A 21152-nucleotide genomic window follows, 5' to 3' on the forward strand; every position below is an offset into this window, starting at 1 on the left:
CAATCTATATTACATCTTGACCGTCAGTCAAGGGAATCTGAACATCAATCAGTGATTTCTCACAGAAAACAAAGTGTCTGCACATTTACATAACAGCCAGCTACAGAAACAGCAGAGAGCAGCAGTGCTCTGAGGGAGGTGAGCTGAGAGATTGATAGAAAATGCAACACAACACCTCCAACTCTGAGCCAGCTCATTTTATAACCACTGTTCTCCAAATCCCTAATTATGAGCATAATCTAACCCCCCCAATATGACCACAATGACATCAACATGCTCATGTTTTTTTTTTTTTTGGTAAAGGATTTTCTGCCTCCCTCTTCTTGCTGCAACCTTTTCATCGCCTCTGCATGAAACCATGCAAAGATTTCACACTCACTGTGAAATAAGTGGACGTGTTACTGTGGACTAACTTGTTAATGTGAGCAAGGTGGACATTTTAGGCATTGTGTGCTGTGGCTATAAATTCATACAGCCTCTTCTACATCGCATTTTTATGTACCTCTTTTATGTTCCGACACAAATGTAAGTCCGACACCCACCTGACCTGTTGGTGCATCAGCTGGGAACATTCAGGGGGTTTGTCAATAGATCTTAACAGACTGAGTGGAACACGTGGGGAAGGTTTGGAGTATTTAATTCCCTTCTCCATGGTAACAAGTTAGAAAAAAAGTGGCTGAACTCCTCCTCAAAAAGGTTTCTGGAAAATCCTGGATCAGTTGGTCAGAGCCCTCACAAAAAGACATTGCATTTGGCTGAAATGAAACCAATTCTTTATTTGTGATTCATCATTTCAATATTTGTATACACAGTTAGATGATGCAAATACAAATTTATTGATGGATAAAATTTAGGGGATAATGCATAGGCGTTTCTAGCCCATTTTTGGGGGGTGCTGAAGCCCCTCTAAATTGAATCCTAGCACCCCTAAAATTTGAGATTTTTTAAATTTATTTTTTTACTGTAAGCCCTTTTTAACAAACTAGAAAAGTTTCAAAACCATACAGTACTTGGTTGAAACGTAATATTTTAACAATACAGCAGCTCCACCGCGTTTTACATGTTGTGCATTGCATTTTAAATGAAAGTCCAAAAATATCTCCAATGTCAATTTTTGGTATTTTTGGTACTCACTTTAGGGGGCTGGTTTACTCCATAAACATACATACTGTTTATGTATATGTTGAGGAGCTGCTGTACCAAAATGAGTTGTCTTTCCCCAGAAATTAGAGTTGCCATATGTTTCTTTAATGATTCCAATCCATTTCTCTGTAGCTGCTGTGGCTCAGCATTTAAATAACCTTTATCAGATTTGATGCTTTAGTCACACACTTTCACAAAATGTGTTATACTTTTCTTTCACAAATGTGGGAATGAAAATGCATTAAAATGTACAAAACAGTGAAATTTATCTTCCCCGGCTCAGCAGCCCTAAACATGCGATCCTAGAATCGCCCCTGGGATAATGACATATGTGGTCTTACAAAAATTCAATACTTTTTTAAAGTGTGACAAAAAATTACAACAAAATACATGACTGGTTACACAGATATGAAACTTGTGCTCCTCTGAGTTGTCATAATGCGTCTCAAATTAGGCCCCAAGAATAAGATTAAAGTCACATTGAACCACAGCCATACGACCCTTTTTTGATTTATCTGATCCGGTATTAGAGAAAACGTCAGTTTGTTGCTGACAACGTTTGTCTCCTCATTATCCCTGGTTACTGGAGGGCTGTTATTACTCTCTTATCTTGTCTTCACACCTCCTCCTCCTTACTGACGCACCTCTCTGAGCTCTGTCTATGGCCAAGAAGCGCGCGTTCCCGTATGCGCGCGCCTCCCCCTCGGTCGACACAGTCAGCGGGTGTCGGCGTGAACGTCGCTGAGCTCTGAATGGACACTAATAGGGAATGTAATATTCTTCTGCCACTGCCTGCTTTCTTCTGTCATTTAATCTCCGCAACGGAAGCCGGGGTGAGTTAAAATTCAGGAGATTGTATATTTGTTGGGAGACAGGTTGTCATGCAGTTTGGACCGAAATTGAGAAGTAGTTTGCAGACCTGCGATTCACGTAGTATGTGCACACGGGGTTTAATTGATATGACATAATTTGTGTGTTCATCTTAATTGGATTCAAAAAAATTATCTCATCACCGTTGTCTGTGTATATTTCATAACCTCTTGTGCCCACTTTGCCTTCACACTGAACACAACTATTTCATGAATATGATGACAAAGTCAGGGCGGGACGTTCCTATTGATTTAGTGCATCGTTATAATAATTTAAGTCTATGTTTTTTTTTAATTCTTTTTTCTTGTGGAGTTGGTGAGATTCAATCACTGTTACAGATTACAAACAGTAATTACTGAACATAACGATCCAGGTTGATCCAGTCCTGATTTTAATTATGTAAGAGAAACAAACAGAGAGGGAGAAAAAACAATTTCCTTGCCAGTGGTACAGAGTAAATTGTATTGACTGACAACTGCCAGGATCTTTCCAAGCCTGGTTCAGCAGGACGGAGTAATGATGAGGAGATTTCTCTCTGGAGGGTTGATCTGAAAGCAAATGCTCTCTAGTGGTTGTGTGAGAGTGTGTGTGCGTGCGTGTGTGTGCTTGTGAACATCCAGTTTTTCCACATCAGTATCTACCCAATAAGGACTAAACATTTGCCGTGGACTTCAGAGAAAGTAAGCAAAATGCATGCCAAAGACCTCCTGGAATGCACCTGGGACTGTGTGCTGCTGCTGCAATTAAATGGTTGTTTGACCATGTAGGTCTGCGTTAAGACGCTTTCCTGGACCATCTCATGGACAATGAATCCCACAACTTTAGATGTAGTGTGATCATTCAGGAGAGCGTGTCGTAGAAGTCAAATCAGACCAAATTTTTGCAGCACTCGTTTGTTTTCAGAGTGGGTTGGTGAGATAGGATGACTGTGGAGGAATCACTGGAGTGAGTGACTTGCAGAATTTTCATGAACATTTAACAGGATATGTGCAAACATCTGACTGTGTGTATGAGTGTTCAGAAAACCTACTACCAGATGACAGCATTACAACTGGATCATTTTGTATATCCAAGTTTGACTGCAGTGTTATTTCATTATCTTTTGAAATTTTTGTCGAATATATGAACATTTTGAAAAATTCTTGCTTTGCTTGTTGTCTGTGCATGGGAGCTGGTTGAGATGAAAAAAAACCCCTTGGTATGGCAGATACATTGTAGTTACAGGTAAAGTTATGCAACACAACCATTTGAATGAGGATACAGAAAGCTTGTGGTTACAGTTAATAAATAAAACATGCAGGTGCAAACCAATCCACCCTTCACAGATTCAAGGAAACAGCATTTCCTGCATTGGCACTCAACTCTCATAATATAGACATAATTCCCATGATGCCAAGCTGGCCAATACATACCCACACTACAACCCCCCAGCAGTTAGCAGATGGAATTTAATTTATGTACAATCTGGCCAACATTTTCCTTGCTGGGAGGACAAGTCATTTCATGATTTGAAATATTGCAGAAGGATCTTCACTGAGTTCTTGCGGCTGAGGAAACACATTTACTCATGGTAGTTAATTACCATGGGGGAGTTATCTTGGAGGGAAAAATAATGGACACCAGAGAGGAGTAGCAGTCAAACCAAGGACATGTTGTGGCCACTGATGATATGAGACCATCCTTTAACACTCTGCCAAGTTGGCTCTAATATGGGAACCAATCACATGTTTTCTCTAATGATGCTGAAGCTGAAACCCAGGATCTGACCTGTCCAGGGTCCTGACCTGAAACTGGGGGGACATTTTGTTCAGTGAAAAGTGAAGAATCATTTCTTGATTTTTAACACCAGACAGTATCCATACATGACCTCTAAGTGGAGACGGGAGTTTTGGTGCCAATACTAATCTGTCATTGATATTCAAGCCACACTGGGAGACAGTAGTAGAGGACATACAGTACATACCAGTAGCTGTTGGTTCATACTATGTCAAATGTACACTGATCGTCTGATACTTGTTTGTATTTACATTTCATCTATGTGCTCTTACTTGACTCTTCAAGTACCTTATTTCTTCTAAAGGGTCTATAGTCCTTGATGCCTCTTAAGCTGACACATTAGATGTTAGTCAATAGCAAAGACACCATTAGTGTTGTTTATAGAGGGACACTTTCCAGTTGAAATCATTACATCGTTACAAAATTTAACAGATAATACAAGACCTCTTAACGTTAGCAAATGGAAAACATAAAACAGCAAGGGTGCAATAGTAAAAACACATGTCAAGCATTCATAAAAGCTCTCCACTCCACATATTGTCCCAGAGTACTTTACAGGAGTGCAGAGCCCATTTTGAACATGCACTCCTGAACTTATTTGGACATCATCTGGAAGAGCTGAATGCAACAACGCAAATGTTGAAATCAGTTGAACTGGTCATTAAAACAATGTAGAACCAGGGCAGGTATCGGGCCAAAGCATTTATTCAAAGGGAGTGAGTGGATGTGTTACAATGTTGAAAACAAGGTACGAAGTGGAGCTGCTTTGCATTTGATTTCACTCACGTATGTACTACCTTTTCCTTTCTATTGGAGATCAATACCAACACATAATATTTGATCCAAACTCACATGGTGTGTTTAAGTAAATGCGAAGGCCTCTTGCAAAAAGACTGGATAGGAGTTGACGTAGCCAACCAGCTGACAAATCACTCTGTGAATGTTAACAGCTGTTTTGAGCATTAAGTGTAGCATTATGGCTGCTGCCATATCCCTTAAACTGAGCCAGGAGTGCCTTTACTTGGATAAGAGGGTAGAGCTGATGAGGAGCAGGATGTTTTCAAATGCTAAGTTATCCTTATTAACCAGTGCTTATAAGCAGGTCTGGGAGTTAGCGCTGCCTCGCAGCAAGCCTGGTTTGAATCCCTGGATGGGCAGGGTCCTTACTGTGTGGAGTTTCCATTTTCTCCCTGCACAGATGTGGGTTCTCCCCGGGCTCTTTGGCTTCCTCACAGTCTAAAGATATGCTCGTCAGATCAATTAGTGACTCTTTATTGCCCGCAGGGGAAAGAGTTTCTACATGTTAACCCTGTGATTGACCAGTGACTTGTCAATGGCATACCCCGTCCATCCAATGACTGCTGGGATAGGCTTCGACCCCCGAATGACCCTGAATGGGATAACTCTCTCGTATATTTTTTACTGGTTTCAATTTTTCCAATAGTTGTATTGCAGTAATCATGACATTTTGATCAATTGCATAGCTCAACTTACAAGTGTAAAACATACGATCACTCACTAAGAAATGAATGACATTAAGTGGCTTACTATAAAAAGTAATTTGACACTGTTCACTAAGTTATCCAAGTTTAGCAGTATACACAAGTCTGATTTACTGGCTTACGAGCAATGTACTGACACATTTTCAATAGAAACCTTTTATTTGTTGTTGAACCTGACTGTAGTGGATTGTTAAACTAAAAAGGTGAAGTTGTTAAATGTATAGAATTTGCCACTTGCTACTTGCTGCTAGCATAAGGGATAGGAGAATTACGGCATTGCAGAAGCACAAGGGTAATGACAGGGGGAGCTTCACAAACACAACACTGTTCTGCCACTTCACAGTGGTCCCGTCTCACCCCTGTATTGCCTCTTTTACTACCTTCAATGCTGGCACAGTGTTGGGATGACTTCCAACCATTACGCCTCTGTGACATTTGTAGTGCTGGCAAAACATCACAGGGTGTAAATAATGCATATCGGAGTTGCAAAATGAAAAGGGCCTTTGAAAGTTGAAGCACAAACTGCTCGGACAGTCTTATAGTACTACTTATCACACAACCAGCTCAACAGTATATGTCTAATACATGAAAATTCTTCAAAAGGCATTTACAACACAAACGTTTCCGTGTGATCAAGTTCAGTTACTGAAAGTAGCTGAAACCCAGGGGACTGCTAGCAGCATCCACCTGTCACTCAAAGTACCCCACTTTCAATGACTATAAGCTTTTTAACATCTGTAGGTAAGTTCAGGATCAAAATCCACTCCATACATGGTTTAATAAATTTAGAACATTTGTTTCAAACCTGAAGACTTTAAATACTTTTGTAGAAAGCAGTAAATATCTTTGTTTTGGCTAAGTGTTTGTCTTTGTACCATTGAGGTTTGTAAGAATTGACCCACTTAATGAGCCAGCCTTAAGTGGACATTCAAGAAACTGTAGTTTTATTCACGTCCCAATTGGCTTCATTTGTCAGCCCTGGGTTAGGGGGGGTTCCTCACTGTGGAATGTGGAATTAGGAGGAGATGGATAAAAGATTGGGTCAGATGTTCGAATATGTCCTGCTCTTGTTCTCGCTGCTCTCCCCAGTCTCAGGAATACACTCAATACCTTGTCTGCATGCAGTAGATCAGAAGATGGAACACAACAAGCCTGTGTCCCAACCATAGACTGTATAAAATATGGACGTAGTATCCGTGACGTCACCCATCTGTTCCTGATCGGGTTTTGAAGCGAATCGTCAGCCATGTCCTTATTTGGGCAAAAACTCGTAATCTTAATATCTTCTGAACCGTTGCGTTAGAAAAAAATTCACCCCCGTTCAGTGTGTGCCGATAGAGAGATAAGTTACATATGGTCAAGCCGTTTTTTGTACCAGGCTGTAAACATGTTTATTAATGCTGCAAAGATCGTCTTTTTTGAATTGATGTCTGTGATTTCCGATGTTTCTGCAGCCAGCCTCAAGCTGATTCTTGATGAACTGCAGTTTAAAACACTTCCGCATGGGCTTCATAGTTTGAGACCGGAGGTTGCAGCTTGGTCCCAACTGCAGATAAAACAATTAAAAACAACTATAACACTTACAGGCAGTCTGTTAAGGAAAATAAATGTGGGTGCTGAATTTAAGTTCAAATCAGTAACGTTTCGCTAGCATGAAGACTGCATTTCATGTGAACACCATATCCGCAATGTGTGTGACAAGTGTCTTTGTTGTGGAATTAATTGAATTAATTCCTAATAAATATTTTTAATACTATATTATCTGTTCAAGAAAAAAGTTTTGCAGGATGCACAGTGATGAGGTAATGTACTGATTGGTAGCTAAGTAAAATTGTTCACCGTACGAAACAACAACTTAACCTAGTCAGCTTATAAAAGGTAATCGGGAGTACCTGTTAAAGTTACCAGTCCCAACCCGGTGTGATCATGTGTGCTTCAGTATCTCAATAAACGTCTGAATAATGTAAATATGTACACAGTTTGACTCTTCTATCCTCATAGCAGTGAAGCATTTGCACGCCAGCATACATATTTACCTAGAAAAGCCCTGGTTGTAAAATTTCTCCATCTAAAACAGTACTTCCACAGAAAACGTGGGTCTGTTTGTTAATCCTGTCCAGGTATCAACCATGAGAACAAAACATTATGTAAAGAATAAACCAAAGAAAAAAGCCTCCTCATGCTTGCTAACTTACCTCTTACTGCAAAACATGACCAGCAGAATTCAACATAGCCTCATCTCGATGGGTACTGAATATTGACTCTGCTTTTTCAAGGAACCCAAATACAGTATTTCTCAAAAGGCCCTTTATATTGATGCGTTTAGTCAGCTGGAATCTGGAATTTATGCATTATGCTTTGAAGATGTTTATACATTTCCTGAAATGAAACTCGTCTTTTATATGTGTATAATAATTTAGTACAATACAGCTTTTTTAGTATTACTTGTAGCAAATACCCAGCTGCCTGTTTCATTACATCCATATTCCACACCATCTGAAGTCTGATGGCACCCTCATCTGACTCTTCACCATTCTGCCTGCCACAGCCAGGGGTTAATTGGTGGGTTGCTTTGATCTCACACTGTTTATCTCTGTTATTATGCATTTCTCTCTATCCCCTTCTCACCCCTCAGTCTCAGCAGATGGCTGTTTAACATGAGTCTGGTTCTGCTTGAGGTTTCTCCCTGTTAAAAGAAAAGTAATTCTTGCCACTGTAACTTGTTAATGCTGCAAAGTGATCTGCTCATGGTGGATTATGATGAAAGAAGGCTGAGTCTTGCTTGTAAAATGGGATTGGATCTTATCCTGTCTGGATGTTGGGTCTTTGTTTATAATTTAACATACATAGAGTATGGTCTAGACCTGCTGTTTTTGTAAAGCATCTCAAGATAACAATTGTTCAATCAATCAATCATCAATCAATCTTTCTTTGTATAGCGCCAAATCACAACAAACGCTATCTCAAGATGCTTTTACAAACATAGGAGGTCTAGACCGTACTCTATGTTAAATTATGAACAGAGACCCAACTTCAAGACAGGATAAGACTCAGTCTTACCCCACCTTAATCCATCATGAGCATTGCACATCGCAATATTTAGCTAGTTACAGTGGCAAGGAAAAACTTCCTTTTAACAGGCAAAAACCTCAGGCAGAACCAGACTCATGTTAGACAGACATCTGCCTCGACCGAGTTGGGTCTTGAAAGATGGATAGAGGAGAATAAGAGAGAGAGGGAGTGGTGATAGTGATGAGACAAGTAGTAGAAGCTGTTGCCACTGGAGTCCAGCACGTCCGTATCAGCTGGAGCATGCTGGAGGATGCTTACGGCAGCTCAGAGGGACCTACGAGACGAGACAATTGTTGTGAATTGATGCTATATAAATCAAGATTCACTAGCAAGAGCCACGCCACACAAGGATATAAGTTTGAACATTAATTTAATTATTGTGCATAGTGTGGCCCAGCAGAAGGAGACTCTGGATGGGGGTACCGTCTCAGCGCTATCCTGCCAGAGCTGATCTTGACCCGGGTTGTACCTGGAAGTAGAAAAGGGCATAGAAGAAGCGCGCTTAAGTTGAGTAGAAGGGGATAAGGAAAAAGGTGAAGTGGAGTAGAGAAAGGTGAGGGGGGTGGGTTGAAGAATCACAGACAAACGGTTGGAGTAGGCTGGCTACGTTTAAGTAGGCTTGTCAGGGGATCGAGGGTGCGGTTTAGGCGTGGTCTTGCTCCCGAATTTAAGTTAACACCTTAACTTCATTTGATTGATTGATTGTTTATGTCATGTGTTAAAGAGAAATTCCTTACAATTTCTGGACCTCACATGAGAAAATGGTGATGTGAGAAGGATAAAATAACTAAATGACTTGATTGAAATTTGACTTTCACTTGACCTCAGGTAACCTCAGGGCAGCTAGAAACTGTGAAATGGGACTTAAGAAGTGTTCCAGTAAAATCAAGATAACATCCCCCCCAGCAAACAAAAATGTTTCTCATTAGAAGACAGATTTCACTCGACAGATTGTTGGCAACTTGTTACTATTTTACGCCAAGGGGTTAGAGAGAGAGAAAACTATTATTAGGAGTATTAGGAGATCACGAAGTGGAGTTGACAGGCATGTTACGATCTGTGACAGTCAAGTGGCAAAGAAGAACCTGTTGAAATGCCAGCTTGTAGGTATCGAAGATATTACATTGATGCTTAATTTAACAATGATATTTAACTAGTGTTTAAATGTGCAGGAGAAGTTTGCTCAGCTGAATTTGTTTTGTTTAGCCCGGTGGATCTCAGTGGGGAACAGAGTGTTTATTGATCTGGAATAACACTTTGTTCAAATGTTAAAAGGCTTATTATATCTGCCATTTTATATGGCAGCTACATGGGCAACCAACACAGCTCAATATATTTAATTAGACCAGCTGTTTTTTTGTTTTTTTTGTCTGGTTCTGCTCATGAAACTGTAAGGTATTTGCACTTATGATAATACTAAAAAACAACCTCTAAGTAGAGGGCCTTATGTCCTTTGACAGAATAAGAGAGCTTGTTTGCCCGTACTTACTCCTAAATTACAGTTTGTCCTTTCCTGTGACAGAGCTGTCTTTACCATATAACATAATTTCATTAGGCCAAAAGCACTTTCTGAGGCTTTTATGATCCTACCACATAAATTAGATTGACAAGATGAAAACATTTCTTTCTGGAAATTTTGGCCTCTGCAGCTTCTGAGATCTTTCTACGTGGCGCTGGTGCTGTTGTATTTGCCTCTGGCAACTAATGCAGCCCAGACAGATATCTGGTGTAAATTTTTTCACTGACATGTCACAGACACGAGAGAGTCAGTCAGAATCTGTCCAGAAACATTGTACCTTTTTATGTCAGACATAGAAAATAGGACTTTATAGCTCTCTGTTTCCACCATGTGTCTGCAAGCACTTCCATTTCTGAAAATAACTGAAGAAACGGTTGTCAGCTACCTTAAAAGGCCCAAAGACTTCAGGAATTAATGTTTAATTAATTGTCACCAACCCATGACAGATGAGAATTCAAGTAAGAGATTCTCATGCCAACATGAGCTGCCAAAAGTATGCAAATGTGAGGCAGCTTTCATTGTTTCTTTCATGGCTCTTTGAAGACATTTGAGAGGTCTTCAAAACCAACAGCATAGAACAAACATGCACACACACACACACACACACACACACACACACACACACACACACACACACACACACACACACACACACACACACACACACACGAGCCAGATGGATGGAGCACCTATTTGCATCTTTTTTTGTTTGTTGATTAACCCGGCACTTCCACTGGTTGCGTGACAGCTCCTCTGGGGTGTTTCTCGGTGCTCCCTCACCTATCAATACCCACCGGCTATGTTTTCAGATCACAGCACAGAGAACACCTCGAGATAGCTGGAGTCACGAGACTGGGGATTTCCTGCAGTAATTACAGAATCAGTGGTTTCCACCTCAATAATGAGCTTCCCAGCCATGTTACTGTCAATGGCGTCTGAGAACCTCTGACCTGTTGGCTCCAGGCCTGGCTCCACACATTATGACATTTTGTTGCAGTTACGTAAAAGACTTTGTGGGCTCAACATAGAGTATTTTATTCTTAAAATTAATCAGATTTTTTTCATGTTGTTTCTGTGTCTGACTTCCTGTCTGCTCTTGTTCTCGATCTGCCCTGTGCTGAACTGATGCGCCGTGTTCCAGCATCCAGCAAAAATAGAAGCAGTGCATTCCTGCTGCAGATACACAACACAGTGGAGCCGGTGGAAGTACACACGTTGACGAGAGTAAAACCTATCAGATCTGCTGCTGTGGCCCTGCAGAGACGGACCAGACACACATCTGATGGAAGTTTTTTTGCAATTTGACTTTGTGAAGGTGAACTACACCCAAGCTCAGAGTGAAGTACTGTAGAAGTAAACATACAGAGACCATCCATCAGCTGGATGCATTTAATAGAGTGGCTGCTGTCTGTGATATGATCTCTCCTCGTGGTCCCTTACATGTAATTGATTCCAAATAGAACAAGAGTAAACGCCAGAACTTCCACTAGCAGTGTCTAGAGGCCGCAGTGTCAAGGACATTTTACAAACCATAGAATTTGATGCAAACAAGTAGAATATGTTCTTCCATTTTTACCTGTTTAACAGCTTCAGCAGTAAAAAAGCTTGTCCCACCATGTATTGAAACAGTATAACCAGTTGTGTACCCATTCAAAGATAAGTCATTGTCCTCTGGAGACCAAATGTTGAGTTAGAACCTTTGGTTTCACCCAAAGGAAAGAGTCTAGATCAGTTACCAAGATAGATTTGTCATGTCTCCATTTTGAAAGACAAAAAAATGTAACACCTCTGTACCCCTACTGTTGAAGCCTGGAGAGCTGATAACAATAAGAAAACAAGTTACACACCATGCAGAATCACTAAGCAGGGATGTGATTGGCATCGTAGAAAGCAGGAAAATAGGAAAAAGAGAGAGAGAGAGAGAGAGAGAGAGAGAGAGAGAGAGAGAGAGAGAGAGAGAGAGAGAGAGAGAGAGAGAGAGAGAGACTGCAGCAGAACCTCCCTGAGCAGCAAGCTCTGAGGAAAGTGAATCTTCTTTTTTTTTCTACTGTTAATTGAGCATTGATTTTCCAAATTTTCCTTTATGGCTCTGTCACACCTTGACAATGTAGCCAGTGTTATCACAATGCCCCTAAAACGCTGACATACGCTGAATTATCAATGTTTTTTGCAATTTTGGGCGTATACATCATAACTTATGCCCAACTATAGTTCACTTGTGCAAAGCGTTCTTTGTAAGAACAGGATTAGCCGTGGAGAGTGTCAGAGGAGTGAAACACAGCCTCTGGTCTTTACATGAAGTTACACTTATTGACTGCGCTTTCAAAAACGTAACATCTTGAACTTCATTTAATTTAACAACAGCAGCTTTATTGTTTAACACCACCAGTCTCTGCATACGTGCACAACATTTTTGGACTTATACACCGTACTACGGCGTATACCAGCGTGCTTCAGCGTGCTCTTCACCAACAAAAGTTGGGAAAGGTACCAAGAATAAGTGATCCGTATGATATGATACAGCATGACCCGGAATATGTAGCTCAACACGCTGCAATCAACTGACTGAGTGAGAGGGGGCGGAGGAAGTTGTACTGATTTATATCTCTTACGTAATGTTATTTGATCAGTAAAATTATGTAAGTTAATGAATTATAATTCAATTTTATACACTTGTTAAAATTCATATCAGGGAATGCTTTCAGGTGTTATACTGGTGTCAGGGTTGGTCTTGTCAGGAGATGATCTCATTAAAAAAACAGTGCTGACACTGACAGCAGCTGAGCAGAGAGAGGGGCACAGAGATGGATGTAAAGGGAAAGGGAGATCGAACAAGACAAAATATTTCCTGTAATCTAATGTTATTACATGACCATGACGTAGTTAACCTGCAGCAAACTTATTTCATTACAACTTTTTTTCCGACAAAGCTTCCCATAAGCTTGAAGAAAGTGCTATGCTAGGTACTTCTTTTACCAATTAACTGTCCTGGGCACAACTTATAAAATAATAAATAAAAGGATTGTGAGAAAACAAGGAGTCTCTCTCCACAGAAAAAATGATCAAGTTTTACATTTAAAAGTATTCCTGAAGTGTTTTCACAATTTCTTTTTCATGCTTTTAACATAAATGTAATTGACATATTGTCAATACAGGCAGCAATGTATAATTGTCTGTCTTTTGGCTGAGATTTGTGTGTGCCTCATGGGAAAAAATGCTTCCCATTATCTAGCTTTTCTGTGAGCAAGATTCTGTACATGTGAGGCCCGCTGCTCATAACAGCAAAATGAATGGTCTAATCTGTTAACACACACACCAAAATGAAGAACAAGCCATTTCTAAGTGAAGCGTCAAAGGGTACAGTTCGCTGTGGAAACGGAAGCTAGATCAGGGTTTACTGTAACAATGCATACTGAACCAAACTGGACCACCATATGTGAAACAATTGTGATTTCCTTCTTCAGCTCGACTGGCCTCATTGACCAATTTCTTACTAAGATTTTTCTTTATAATGTTCTTGGTTTCTCAGAAAAGTCTGAGGCATGGTCATGACCCTGTTCCTAAACTGCAGAACTCTTTGCACCTGTATTCATCGATTGATGAATTCCATGTCCTTCAAAGTTTAAAGCTTGTGCCAGTTTTTCCTTCTTAATATCAAAAATGCCTCTCCAATACAAGAGCATAAGACTGCTGAGCCAGGTGCACACACGGAGGTCACACAGGACTGAAAAGAGGCCTAGATGTCAAGAATGCACAAGTAAAGATCCAAAGTGATTGCACACTGGACTCAAAATCAAGAGGAGGTAATGGTACTAAAAGTGAAAAAAAAAAAATTGTTTTACTTATTTAAAAGCTGCTAATTTTAAAATAAGTGAACATGAATCAGATTTGTCTTGAGATACCTTTATGTATGTATTGTTTTTACTTTGCTCATATCATTTAGATCATTAATTTGTACATTGTTTTTGGATACACAATATCCTGGCATATATGCACTCAAATATGGGGGGTCGGGGGGCGGGTTGCTCTCCAATGTTCTTTGATTACTTTAAACAAAACCTAGACAATAGATCATTGGTGAATGTCAGAGTCCAGAAGAAATATTTTCCTGAGATCAGTTCATTTATGCCCACTCCCCCTGATATTGCAGTAAAACCCAACAGTCCAGGAACTAGAGGGGTTTTAGTTGCCCCTCATAAGCTTAAAGAAAACTTGCTTTCCTGTTTGGAAATGATCTGAGCGAGTTGACATGTGTTTTTTCTTTCCTGCCCTCCAAAATGTTCCATGATTGCCCTGATTCTTTTTGTAATGTCACAAAGCAACCTTTCAATATCACAATGTGGTGATTATGAGATTACATATTGTCATTGTCATGATACATGATTAACTTGTATGACTTTTCTTGTAACAGCAGCAGATGTATTCGCCACAATATCAATAAACTCAGCCCTGTCTTTCTCAATCAGCATCAATATGAGCCTTCAGTGAAGTTTCTGTCATATGAGCACTGGTGTAAGTGTTGTGCATTTCACTTGGTTGTAGAAAGAATGCGTTTCCCACTTAAAATGCATGCGCAGTAATTGTCACTTAAGACAATCCACCCATCGCAGGTGAGTGAAACTCTGCAGACTTGAGTGCATCCTCTCTTTTCTCTCCTCTCAGCATAAAGAGGTGGAATAGCTTCTGTCTTTCTTTTGTCTTTTTCATTTAAGGTGGTATGTAAATCTCTTTATTTTTTGTCACAAGTGTGTGACCACGTCTTGTCTTCCTCTGCCTATTTTCTGCTGTCGACCTCTTCTTCAACGAATTAACTTCCGATCATGTCAGCCTCGGTGTCATTAGCAGCACAGCTGGGTGACATGTCAGGGTGAGTCAAATCGGCAGGGAATGTGTTTTATTTTCAATTAGAATATTAGAATTTAATGCGCTGACATATTAATAATGGAACCATACTAGGGATGTAAATTGTAAGTATTTTCTGTGATCGATTTTTGGAAATGTTAACGATTAATTATCGATTAATCAATTAAAAAAACATTATTATTATGTCAAAAACAATGCCAAATACGTTTTTTCCCCATAAATTATATTTTACACAGCAACAAAATGCATTTAACTGACTGCATACGGGTAAACCCTTAACACGCTGAGTATCAACAATCAGGCTCATAAAAATATTCTCTGCAGCCATAGTCTTATAAAGTGAAGGCTCATACTAGCCTTCTAACAGAAAAGTACTTCAGACTCACAGTGTCCAGTTTTCTGCCTACTCCTTCTTCAGAAAAATTACCATGTGGACGCGGTCAGGTGTCAGCCGGGAGCGCAACCGGGTCATAATCAGTCCAGTGGCAGAAAAGCTCAGACGGCTCTGATGTTGCTGCTCTGTAAAAATTGTGTACTAGCAATTCCCAACAGTCTGTTGGCTTTGTATCCAAAGGTAGGGAAATGTCCTGTATAAAGTTATCAACCTACGTGTCCTTGTCGTTGTAGGCAGCAGTTGCGCATTGATCCTCTTTGAACGCGGAGCCCTGGCGTACAGCCGCAGCCGCCAGCTGAGCGTCTCTGCTGTTCTCAACACCTTTATACACACCAACATGCTTTAAACTTTAAACCCCTCCCTGATAGATGAATGTAATATGAGACCACATGATGTTTGTTCCACGTGATGGAAAATTGAAAACAAAAATGCGTGCTTCAAGTACTTTCTTAACAATCAATTAATCGATAATCGATTATCGAGGGGCTACACCCGGACTCACGCGGACGAAAATGAGGTCAACCTATTGTTCGGTATCTTTTGGAAAAAATAAAATGGTTCCTTTTGGTACGGAAGACAGTGTAGAACTACTTTTTTTCCCCTCATAAAAATACTCAGAAATCGCTAGGAGAATTGATAAGGAATTGGATTGATAAGCAGAATCGACAATGGCATTGACATTGATAAAATCGTATCAATTCCCACCCCTAATCAAGACAGAATAAGATCCAGTTCCATCTCACAGGCAGGACTCGGTCTGATCTCTTAATCCACTATGAGCAGAGCACTGTGCAGTATTAAGCAAGTTACAGCGGCAAGGAAAAACTTCCTATAACCAGCAGAAACCTCGACCAGAACCAGACTCATGTTAGAAAGCCATCGTGCCATAGCAGCCCATTGACTACAGGCCAGAGCAGCTATCCCAAACAAACAGCACAGTTTATGTCTGTCTCCTCCATTCTCACTCTGAAGGAGCTCTCCAGTCAGTCAAGTTGTGATGCTTCTTGATGAAAGATCACTAGAATCAAACATGCTCTAAGTGACTCGCTGCAAAGGGTACAACAGCTGTGAAAATACAACTGGATAAACTTCCTTTTTCTCATTTTGGTGTACAGACCAACAGACGTCGTCATCATCCTAAAAACTGAGCTGCTAGGATGGCATAAGAATTTAATTGAGAGGAGTACGGAATTAGCAGCAGGGCGATGTACATCTCACACTCTGCCTACGTACAGCAGATGTCTTAATGTACAATATCCATTAAAATACAGTTCACACAAAGGACTCATCTCAGAGCTCCTTTTTATTACATGTTGAGATCTGTGAAAGTACATGCTTGGAATACCAGCTCTCTTATTGAATTGTGAAAGCAAACTCAAAGTGAGAAAATATATATTTACTTTTTTATGCGACTCTGATGACTTAAATGTTTGTCTGGATATTTGTGTAAGAAGCACCATCTCCACTTTCACAAACAAGCACTGAACTAGTTCTTTTTAGGAGTGTGGACAAAGTCAAAGATCAAAGCCAATATGTCGGGTTATTGCTTTGTGGGTTTGGGATCCAGGCAGGACTCAGGGGCACATTGCAGCAGGTCCAATGGTTACTGTAACCGACACTCTCCAAAAAAAAGGAGTTCAGTACCCTTCTATTAAAAGGCCAACAGGTTTGAATTCAAATCTCACAGAGGCTTTCCCCTCAGCGGCTCTGTGCAGTTTGGCTTTGAAACGACTTCCAATATTTAATTCGCTCTGCTTGGAGTTCCGTTCAGCTCAGTCTCAGCCGGGGACCGCCACAAGTTATCTGTCGATTCATGAGCTGCTTATCCACCACTGGAGGTGAAAGTGTTGAATAAATCCTGAATGCTTGATAAATGAACAGTACTTGATCTGATGTTGAAAAAGTGATGTGTCATGTTCTCTGTCCCTCATTGATTCCCACACGTAAGAGTGTTTCAAAAACTGGATTTGATTGTTATGCTCTTGTCGATTACTCATCCCAAGAGAATTTGCAATGATCCTAACATTTTAAGCATGTTACTTTGGAAGCTGTTAACTTTGTGTGTGTAGGAGGATTATAGATGCAGGCCAAATACTCATGCGTACACAAGTATTTGTATGTGAGAGTGTTTGAATTTTTTAAGGACTCATTAATGTGCATAAGTCCCTTGTACCTCTAAGTGGCATACTATATAATTGACCGCTAAGTTTGCTTGTTTTGTTGTGTGAGTGTGTGTGTGTTCTTGAAACACACACCAAAGCACATATCATTTGGATGAACTCAATCTAGTGATGTTGTGTTCTCCAAAGAGTTGTCCGTTTTGTTGTTTTTGGTTGGATATAACTAACGTCATTTTGTTCCCTGAGCTTTATAGGCCTAGTTTAATTTTTTTTTCTTATTCATTAAACATTCACTCAGATTCAGTTTAATGTCAGTTTGATTATGTGACAGAGAGAAGAGGTCTAAAACCCATTGGTTCAATACAGAGTTTACTGGATGTTGTTATAGTTGTGGTGGTTAACATTTATTGCTTTTTTTTTTTTTTGCATCTCTCCCTAAATTATTTAACGTATCAACTGATAAAATCCAGATTATTTGGAATTTGCATTGGCGGGTAAAGTATATAAGGCACTTAGATTAGGGTAGAGATTTTGGCTTAATGAGAATTTCCATATCAATTATGGCCCTTTTCCACCGGCCCGTCTTAGCCCTACTCGACTCGACTCTACTTGGTTTGTGTTGCGTTTCCACGGCGGCGGTACCTCGTGTCAGATACAGTTTTTTCGTACCTGCTCTGCTCTGGTTCCAAGCAGTGTTGCCAACTCCTCAGTGAGGAAAGTAGCTATTGGCTGTCCTAAAAGTCGCTAGAAGTCATTAAATGACGTCTTCGCATAATTTGCATAATCTCACTTGTAATAGACGCTGTCAAAGAGAAGTGTAACGTCGAGGGAGAGACATAAATAGGTAAAAAAAACCACCTTAAATAGGTTTATAGCTATACTTAGGAGCCTAAAAAAATCAAAGTAAAACATTTTTTTCAACAGTATAGTTTTCAAGATATTTATTGTATACAATCTACATTAACAATCTAAATGGATCAGCCAGCGGTGTCTTCGTAGATGCGCGATTCATTTGCAGTCTGGGCGCGGAGAGGTTAACATCTCTGCTCTGACAGCAGCTGCGCGACTCGGACTGAGCTGTCTGTGAGAGCTTTGGGACGGGGGAGGAGGCCACTGCAGCACCCGCTGCTCATTTAGAACAATACATGCTCTCATTTCAGAGTCCCCAAAAGTCTCCAATAACACAAGAGAAAGTCGCTAGATTTGTTGCTAGTCACTTTTTTGAAAAAGAGTTGCTAGAGGGGTCTGAAAACTCTCTAAAAATAGCAACAAAGTCGCTAAGTTGGCAACACTGGTTCCAAGCGAGCTCAGCCGATACTAAAAGGTGACTTCGACGGACTGCCGGCCACTGATTGGTCAGAGAATGTCGTCACTGAAGAGTCATGAGCACGACACTCCAACACTGGAATCAAACCAGCCATTTTTAAAAGAAACAACATCAGTACTGCACAATGTCTGCACGCAAAGTTTCTCCGTGGTCTATTGACGAGGTCCAGACACTCTCGCATGGCCTGCGACAAAAAGCCACAGACCGAGCAGCAAGTACACCATTGCCTCCATGTCCTCCATTGTTTGTGATTGTTGTGTTTGTGTCGCTTTCAAAATGTCGTGAACGCAGTTTCGCAGCAGTTTCGCGCAGCTGTGTTATAACAAGCCCGCCCACCGTGAGTCGAGTCAAGTAGGGATGGAACTGTGTAGTGGAAAAGGGCCATAAGGTCAGTAAAGTTTGCTGTCAGGATTTTGTTTCACTCCTGAATTGCAGCACAAATTCATTAAGAGTTTGTTTAGTTGAGGGTGATTTTACAAGGATCCTCTTTCATATTGACAATTTAAAGCTGCTGTGAGGAGCTATTACTTTGATTTTAGTGTGCCCTTGAAGGCAGAGATGTACGTCTGACCAATTTTCTGATCTTGTCCTGTACATTCTTAAGTATCTTTTTTTCTGTCAAAAAATCTCATTCTACTTCCGTCTAAGAGTCAGATGTCTCACTCAGATGTCTCACTCGTGAGTATTTGCATTTTAAATGAAGAGAAAGGGTGTTTTTTTCAGTATGCTGTCAATTGCCTGTTCTCCCTGCAACAGTTTCAGGAATTAAAGATAACAGTATAAAAACTGTCAGTGTTGTTGCTGTGGGTCTTTTGTAGGTGTTAAAAAGTCTTAAGTATCACTTTCAATCTGTTTACCAACCAGTTAAAAACTCCTCACATTGGCCATTACTAATCTTATATCATTTGTAGAATCATTTCAGAGCTAATTTGCTTTTCACATCAGTGAAAACAGTGTTAGGTACTGCCAAATAATGTGTTTTAAAACTCAGTCAATCCTAAAGCTTCTCTTTTCTAAGTCCAAGTAGAATCAAACACACACAAAAGAATGAGGTTAAATAATGTCAGATTAGTACAATACAACACTTTTTATAGGTTTCCTATATCTCCAAATTTTCAACTAAATTGGGTGATAAAATATATTCAAACGTGTTGCGTGCTCCTGTTATACTGTTGTTATTCACAAGTTCTTTTGAAGCATACAAATTAAAAGTTGTTGCACAAAATATCTCAGCCGTAAGTGAGAAATGAAAAAAGTTGTATTTTTTGGGGGTGAATAAAAAAAAACTGTTGCTTTGCTCTGTTTTTGTGAAAATCTTGATCAGTTTTAATTAGTGAAACAGTTGGAGTGTAATAAACATACTGCATATTGGGTTGAAATCATTTAACACCAGGTAGCTCATTTTTATATTGATAAAAATGACCAGACCAAATGATTTGGGTGGTTTTCTTCGGTGCCGTACCTGGGCATTCTCATTCACTTGATTTTAGTAATAATACATATAATATGGTAGAGTAATCTCACTTACAGTTATAACCAGTTCAGTCAGACAACTCATGTTTACATAAGATAAAGTTTATTGCAGCATACAGTATTGTGTTTGGCTATGGGCTCCAAACCTCATTACTCCTCATAGATTATTTAAATGCAGACATTTAGGAGCAATGAGATAAAAGATATTGTGTAGACCTGGGTATGCATCACCTTCAGGTCATTTCTCAAGAGCACTGTGGCCCTATGAGAAACATATTACCTAGTGACTATTATGTGTAGAGCTGGGTATGCCTCACCTTCAAGTCATTTCCATAGAGCACCGTGGCCCTATTAGAAACATACTACCTAGTGACTCTTATGTTTAGACCTGGGTATGCCTCACCTTCAGGCCATTCTTATTAGCACTGAGGCCCTATTAGAATTTGCTAACTAGGTTACTGCAAGAGCCATAATGAATAGTATTCGAACCCAGCAACCAACTGATATACAACAACATATTCCGGCAAGGCAATTTCGAGATTTCTTAGATTCGAGGGTTGCTAGAACTCATTAGCTTTTGCGCTGCCAGAATCTCTTTCTTATGAAGTCTGACATATCCTTGGTACGTGGATGATGACCATCGCCCAAGTTACTTCAATGTCGATGCAGGAAGAAGAAGAGCTGCAGTTGAGCGGCGCCAATTCTGAGGGAGTGAGGTGAATAGCGATCCTGAAGCAGACCACATGTACGGCAAGATTGCGCAGCTTGGAGAAGAACCAGGATTTTGGCATTGGCTTGCAACCCTCGAGGACATACAATGGAGCTGGCCCATAGTTGGAGCTACACCTGATTAATGCCATGGCCTGTCAATGAGAGCAAAGACAATTAATTCATACCAATATGCATCACATATTGAATAATATCAAGGAGACCGCTTTCCCATCAATTGCAGTAATTATCCTGGGTAAAGGAAAGATGAAATTATACCTGCTAAGATCTGATTCCTAATTGAATCAGGGATCACCACAGTGGAAGGCAGAAACAGAGAGGCAGTAGATGGAGCTGGACTGCAATTCCCAGGGTCCTTGGGATG

The 21152-nt window shown here is 40.2% G+C and overlaps 1 protein-coding gene across 8 annotated transcripts in view; it reads left to right on the plus strand.

The window, feature by feature from the left end:
* htr1fa (5-hydroxytryptamine (serotonin) receptor 1Fa) overlaps positions 1-21152 on the plus strand; it is a 139896-nt gene that overhangs the window by 95227 nt on the left and 23517 nt on the right. Inside the window, exon 1 of one of the 8 annotated variants that reach the window (XM_034694327.1) lies at positions 1838-1976. The exons of 6 other annotated variants lie outside the window; for them this stretch is intronic. The gene's annotated coding sequence lies outside the window, so the exon portion shown is untranslated. Of the gene's footprint in view, positions 1-1837; positions 1977-21152 lie in introns of those variants that run through there. One more of the 8 variants, XM_034694328.1, reaches the window with a different exon arrangement.

This window comes from Notolabrus celidotus, chromosome 10 (genome assembly GCF_009762535.1).
Source record: "Notolabrus celidotus isolate fNotCel1 chromosome 10, fNotCel1.pri, whole genome shotgun sequence".
NCBI classification, from domain to species: domain Eukaryota; kingdom Metazoa; phylum Chordata; class Actinopteri; order Labriformes; family Labridae; genus Notolabrus; species Notolabrus celidotus.